Below are 7,500 nucleotides of genomic sequence, written 5' to 3' on the forward strand. Positions count from 1 at the left end.
TGTCCCAATAAGTCTTTGTAGCTGTATTTTTTTATATATTCATTTGTATCTGATCCAGCAAAATCAATAACTGACAATTAAACTCATATCATGCTACATATTTCCTCGCTTGATTCTTAGAGACAATATTAGCACAATATTGGAACGGAGAATCACAAATAACTATAAAAAGTTACAATTTTAACACTACCACAACACAGACGAGCAGAATTCAAATAAAACAATAACAAAGATATTGGACTATTTACATGGGTGTATTGGGATAGTGAGTCTTTGAATCATGGATTGAACCTTGGAACATGTCAGTTAATAGGAATTGTGACTATTATAAGCAAATACTCATTATTATTAATTTTGTTTTGTTTCTTGCTTCATTGTCTGCATATTAGGCTGGTGCTAGGTATTCACCATGATCAAGTTTTCTGCTGCTCATCTGGCATCAGTTCCATTTGACTTCTATTCAGTTATGCGGTTTTTTGGGCAGAGTCTGGCTTTGCTCTAGTTTTAGCAGGCTTGCATCACACTCCCGTGCCTTTAATCACGTAAGTATCATATGCACCACCCCCAGAGACCAGCTCCTTTTTGCAACCGCTCAGGGACATAGGTTGCTCCCAAGTTGATGCCACACGGTATCTTCATGGTATGGCACTGTAGATCTGGTTGTAAGAGGTCATCTTCTGGATCTGGTGAAACTTTCCTCTTAACCCAGCATGCTAGCCAAATCATTAGCATAAAAGAGTGAGCAACTGACCAATAAATACCACCACAATGGATGGAACAATCTATTCAGTACATTATTCCAAGTATTTGACTTTCCAAGGAAAATATCCCACCATGAATGTTTCCCTAGTTCTCTAGTTCAGAGGCTAACTGATGTATTAATTTAGTATCCTTGGTGATTTTCTCAGTCACTATCTTGTTTTCTGTTTAAGTCGCTCTAAGGATCTCTGTATAATAGGGTGCTCCCATACGGACTTGTAAGTGGGTTACATTAAAACCTAAGGAATAGGTAATAGTTCAGGAGTGGGTATGGATAGGCCATTGGAAACATACTGCATCATTGGTCTGGAATAACTAAAATCACATCCTGTAATTTTATGTGACATACAAAGACATAGATTTAAACCTTCAGTTACTATGAACAGCATACCATTAGCAATAATAAAAGGACAAATAGTTCTAATACATAAGAATGGGAATATGGAACTACTATACTACTGTTATCATTAGAAAGATGAAAGGCACAGGTACCATTAGCATGCAATTATCATAATAACTTCCTAGGGTACTATCGCATACAAAATAATTATTCCTATCTACGGGAATACATAAATCCTGTAAAATAATATCTAATTGATCATTGACTGAATAAGCGAAAACAGGGTCATGGTATGGTACCATGAGATGTCCGATTGCCGCAACTCAAATCCCAATGCTGCTCGTTGTGATCTTGGCCAAGTCACTTAACCCTCCATTGCCTCAGGTGCAAACTTAGAGACTTCCTGGGACTGAGAAATATCCAGAATACCTGAATGTTACTCACCTTGAGCTGCTACTGAAAAAGCTGTATCAAAATAATTACAAAATATATATTTCCCCTGAAGCAGGCCATTGTGCCGAAACACGAAACCCCTGAAGCAGGCCATTGTGCCGAAACACGGCCGTGTCGGTCACTGTTATGCACATGTAATTTTTTAAGTGAATTTTTTAAGTGAATAAATATAAAACAGTTGGTATCCTCATCCATTCTCCTCACTTATTTGTTTCATCATCACATGAGATGTCCTCCAGGTAAAACCAAACCCAATTGGATTACTGGGAAGGCCAAAATGTTCTGTTCAGTCATATATGTAATGATAGTGATAAATAGATCATTATGGTCTAGGTATGAAAAGAATGATGTCAGGTGCCACCACTTGGCAGTTAACGTTTCTGAGGAGGACATGTCTTGTTCCAACAAGCTTAAGATCTCTAATGGATGAGTCTATGCTCTGCAGTCCTGATGATACTGCGCAGTGTCTCTATCATGAACTGTTGTGCATGTGTACAGGCCAAAGCCAAAGAAATGTTGGAAAAGGAGTCATTTAACATGTTTATAGTCATGTTCATGGCTGCTGTCTGATGACGATACCACCAAGTAACCAGGTCCAACTGATGTGATTGGAGTGTTTGTATACTGTGAGTGTCAATGGTGGCTAAGTCTATAGCTTGCCTTATTTTCTCAGTACTACTTGCAATCTTATTAGCAAGTATCTCAGAGTCCATAGTGTTTATGACACCAAGCCGGTTCCAACAACACCTAATGCTGTGTCAAGAATATCTCGCCGCTTACGAGACACATGACCACTTCCCAACCACAAGTCTTTCCATTGAGTCCAGGCTCATCCAAAGTTCTCATTTAGGGAGTGCATTGGGGATAAATAACAGAGATACTGGTAGCAGAGGTATTTAATGAGATAGAGTGGACAATGGGAGTAAGGGATAACAAAAGGGATTTGGCAGCATTATATTTGACAATAGATGCACCTGTATAGCCTGGGATAGCTGATCCATCAGGAGTAGTAATAGTGAAGTTCATGAACCTGATACGGTTATTCAGACTTAGGATCAATGTCCTCATACAGGGGTTCCTCATTCTCAGTGTAACTGGTATTTTCAAAACACAAACTCATGGATAAACTGGTAATAGGGGACATTGTGAGGTATCATTGGTTTCTCCTTGCTTACCATCATTACAATGCATACCCGTAACACTAAGAGTGTATGGTTGTGCTGTGAGTGGCTGACTCCAAGAATGGTGGTAACATTCCCGTTGTGAGCCATGATACAATAGGTCATTATCCCACACAGTTATTTCAATATCTGTCATAACCTTAGATCCTACTCTTACATGCAGAACAGCTCCAAATATAACACAACCATTGTATTCAATATAGCTAGCCTACAATAGCATTCAGTATCATTATCAGCAGGTGTGTGATTAGAGACTATCGCTTCTACATTGGTGATTTTCTTAGGAAAGGTAGTAGGAGTTATAGTGGATATAGATAATGGAGTAGTGGGAGGAGCTGGTGTAGTGCACTTTTGCCATTTGGCTGGCTGAATCTGGCATATTCCAGATTGACTAGTACTCTGTATACCTAGATTTAAGGTGCTTGTGTTACCATCATGATCTGTACATAAGTGTCAAAGTCTTGGTGTGATCCTTCATGGCCACAGTTTTGTGGTTCTCCTCACCTACTATAGGAAAGTCAGCACAAATAACTAGACAATTCAATTTTATCCCCATCGTAGGAACTGAGAAGGAATAGACTGGCACCTGAGTAAATGAATTTCCTATAAGATGTTTAGCACAAATTTTACTGTCTTTCTATGATGACCAGGTAACAGAAAATAGACCTGTTCCTGGCTGACTACAGAAGGATGTAAATTTATTTATGGTTCATTTCTACCCCACATTTTCCCACAAATGCAGGCTCAATGTGGCCACATAAGTACATAAGTAATGCCACACTGGGAAAAGACCAAGGTTCCATCGAGCCCAGCATCCTGTCCACGACAGCGTCCAATCCAGGCCAAGGGCACCTGGCAAGCTTCCCAAATGTACAAACATTCTATACATGTTATTCCTGGAATTGTGGATTTTTCCCAAGTCCATTTAGTAGCGGTTTATGGACTTGTCCTTTAGGAAACCGTCTAACCCCTTTTTAAACTCTGCCAAGCTAACCACCTACACCACGTTCTCCGGCAACGAATTCCAGAGTTTAATTACGCGTTGGGTGAAGAAAACTTTTCTCCGATTTGTTTTAAATTTACTACACTGTAGTTTCATCGCATGCCCCCTAGTCCTAGTATTTTTGGAAAGCGTGAACAGACGCTTCACATCCACCTGTTCCACTCCACTCATTATTTTATATACCTCTATCATGTCTCCCCTCAGCTGTCTCTTCTCCAAGTTGAAAAGCCCTTAGCCTCCTTAGTCTTTCTTCATAGGGAAGTCGTCCCATCCCCGCTATCATTTTAGTCGCCCGCTGCACCTTTTCTAATTCCACTATCTTTCTTGAGATGCGGGGACCAGAATTGAACACAATACTCAAGGTGCGGTCGCAGCATGGAGCGATATAACGGCATTATAACATCCTCAAACCTGTTTTCCATACCTTTCCTCATAATACTCAACATTCTATTTGCTTTCCGAGCCGCAGCACGCACACTGAGCAGAAGGTTTCAGTGTATTATCGATGACGACACCCAGAATCCTTTCTTGGTCTGTAACTCCTACGTGGAACCTTGCATGACGTAGCTATAATTCGGGTCTTTTTCCCCCACATGCATCACCTTGCATTTGCTCACATTAAATGTCATCTGCCATCTAGCCACGCCAGTCTCCCAGTCTCGTAATTACAAAAGAAGAGAAGTACAACACATGAATTTTACAGGAAGAATAAGGATAAAACGCTAGCAACAAGTAGGATGACTAAACAGCAAGAATTACTTAATGGAGTATGTTTTTTCAAAAGGAACGTTTTCAGTAACTTTCTTGAAAAGATGGTGATCAGTTTGCGATTTTAGTTACAAAGGTAGAGCATTCCAAGTGTTCGGGCTGGGAGTAGTGGAAGGTAGAGGCAAAAGAAGCTGTATTTGACACCCCTACAAGATGGATAATGAAGTTGGAGATAGGAGCGAGCTGTATTGATGGCATTTCTTGGTGGGAGATCTATTAAAGGAATCATGTATTGGGACAAGTTACTGTACTGTTGTCTCCTATCTGTGGTGGTTTGAAATTAGGGGTATCAGTTTGGACTAGAGATTTCTTTTTACTCTGGGGTTGGAGACAGGCAATGGATGTCTTACCACTGCAGACATCAGGAAATTGACAGTTAGTATCCTTATATTCCTTCTGTATGTAAACATATGGGCCTGCTTAGAATAATGTTCAAATATGGTAGTAATTGATTCCGGGATCTTGTCCTTCTTGTGACAATTGACCCTCTATTATTTACACATATTTGTCTTCCACAACCCTCATAAATACATTTTCCCCCAATTCAGCTGAAATGCTGGCACTAATGAACTATACAATTCTTCCTTATTGATTTAAAGGGTTTCTCTTGTCCTTCCTTCTCTAGGACAGAGTGGGTCATATCAACCACTTGACATAAAATTGTTATCCCGAGGATAACTATACTCACGTTTCTCATCCTAGGATTCTTGGTTATGCTGTGACTCCTGTTCTGGTTACCTGTAGGGACAACTACATCCAAAGTTATTTTTACAAAAAGACAGAGATTATGTCTTTGTGTTGAAAGGAATAACAGATAATTAGAAGGCGCAACATGCAGTTAACAGGTGGTGGGAGGAGGGAGTCAGGAAGGGTGCGAGAGGGGGGGTGGAGGGCGGTGGGCAGAGGGGAGGGGGGAGGGGGGTGTCATGGGAAAACAAAAGAATGTGATACAGGTAAAGTGGGGTGGGGAGGGGGATGGCTCATCAAGGGGGGAGGTGCTAAACAAGGTGTTCAGAATGGGTTTTGTGCCGGAAGATCTGTACGCGTGCATCCCCCAGTAAATGGAGTGGAATTTGATCTGAGTTTCATGTCCATGAGGGGATTGGAGGAGTTCTGGCACAGGTTTGAAAAGCAGAAGGGGACAGTGGAATGGGAGGGATTTAAAGCAATCCCAGTCAGTAGGCAGGAGGTGGCTAATGTGACGATCCTGGTAAGAAATGAGTCGATGGAGGTGGCAGACCTGACCTACTGGCTGGGAAGATATGCGGAAGTGGTGACGCCATTGAGAAAGTTGCCAGACCCCAGTAGGGTGTGGGCAGGGGCATGGGGGCACAGTTTGCGCTGAGGAGGGTGGGGGAAGTTACCCAGCACGTCCCGGCTGCAGCATATATTGGACGAGACCACATACAGTGCTTCTATAAAGGTCAGCCACACCAGTGTTATAGATGTGGATCATTCAGACACTTGGCAATGAATTGCACAGTAAGACATTGCATGAAGTGCGGGAGTTTTGAGCATGGAACGGGAGTGTCAGCAGATAAGATGTAATGTGTGTGGGGGAATGGGGCATCCATTCAGCAGGTGCCCAAGGCGGAACACAGAAGGGGAGGACAGGAGGAAGGGGACGGATAGAGGGCAGGAGGAGCAGAAGAAGAGATGACAATGATAATGTCAGGAAGGAAGTGGACAGTAGCCACAATAAACGTGGCCAGCATTAGGTCAGGGAAAGCAAGAGGGTTGGCATACAGCAGCTGGGGAAGCAACCAGTTGCGTGTGGTGTTCATTCAAGAAACTCGAATACGAACGATTGAGGGGATGAATAGAGCAAAAAAGGAGTGGAGATGGGGGCCATCCATATGGGCGATGGCTCGGGAGGAATATGGGGGAATGGGGATATTATTCAAAACAAGGGAGGTACAGATAGAGGGGGTGAGGGAGTTGGATCCTCCAGGGAAGGGGGATGCCGTGCCGAGCGCCTGGACCCCGAGCCTCCGGGCTCGTCAGTTTCGTGTTTTGTTTCGCCGGTCACCCGTTGACGCGACTCTGCAGCAGTGGGCGTCCAGAAACCGAGTTCTGCGACGCAGCGACCTCTGTACCGGTGTAAGGGCCGAAGAGCGCGACTTAGCGGTGATCACTCGGCTCGTGCGTCGATGAAGAACGCAGCTAGCTGTGAGAATTAGTGTGAATTGCAGGACACATTGATCATCGACACTTCGAACGCACCTTGCGGCCCAGGGTTCCTCCTGGGGCTACACCCGTCTGAGGGTCCCCCTTCCCGTCAATCGCCCGCGCGGCTGGGGCCATTCGCAGGGTCCCTGCACAGCGGGGGGGCGGGTCCTCCATGGCCTGTCCCTCCGCCGCCACCTCCTCCGACCCTTTGACCCCTTCAAGAGCAGACCCGGTGCGGGGGGGGGGGCAGGGCGCCCCCGCTGAGGGGTGCGGGGGAACCTGGCGCGCATCCCTGTCTGCGGTCTCGCCCGAGGCTGCCCACGTCCGCCCTATCTCCCGCCGGTTCCCCGCGCACATCCTCCGGGGGGCCCCCCCTCCCTCCCTCCCTCCCGGCTACGACCTCAGATCGGATGCGGTGACCCGCTGAATTTCAGCATATTACTAAGCGGAGGAAAAGAAACTAACCAGGATTCCCTCAGTAACGGCGAGGGAAGAGGGAAGAGCCCAGCGCCGAATCCCCACCCATGCGGCAGGCGCGGGGAAATGTGGCGTATGGAAGACCACCTCCCCCCGGCGCCGCTCGGGGGCCCGAGTCCTTCTGATCGAGGCCCAGCCCGCGGACGGTGTTAGGGCCGGTAGCGGGCCCCCGGCGCGCCGGGCCACGGTCTTCCCGGAGTCGGGTTGTTTGGAATGCAGCCCAAAGCGGGTGGTAAACCCATCTAGGCTAAATACCGGCACGAAACCGATAGCGGACAAGTACCATAAGGGAAAGTTGAAAAGAACTTTGAAGAGAGAGTTCAAAAGGGCGTGAAACCGTTAAGAGGTAA

At 45.2% G+C, this 7,500-nt stretch overlaps 1 protein-coding gene and 1 non-coding gene across 2 annotated transcripts in view; one reads left to right on the forward strand and one right to left on the reverse strand.

Annotated features, from left to right (window-relative positions):
- Positions 1-7,500, reverse strand: part of LOC115463707 (zinc finger protein 2-like) — a 255,895-nt gene that overhangs the window by 99,656 nt on the left and 148,739 nt on the right. The window lies entirely within an intron of this gene.
- On the forward strand, positions 6,621-6,773 carry LOC115463971. Its single transcript, XR_003941224.1, has one exon. It is a non-coding gene; the product is annotated as a 5.8S ribosomal RNA (ribosomal RNA).

The sequence above is a fragment of the Microcaecilia unicolor genome, chromosome 2 (assembly GCF_901765095.1).
Source record: "Microcaecilia unicolor chromosome 2, aMicUni1.1, whole genome shotgun sequence".
NCBI classification, from domain to species: Eukaryota; Metazoa; Chordata; class Amphibia; order Gymnophiona; family Siphonopidae; genus Microcaecilia; species Microcaecilia unicolor.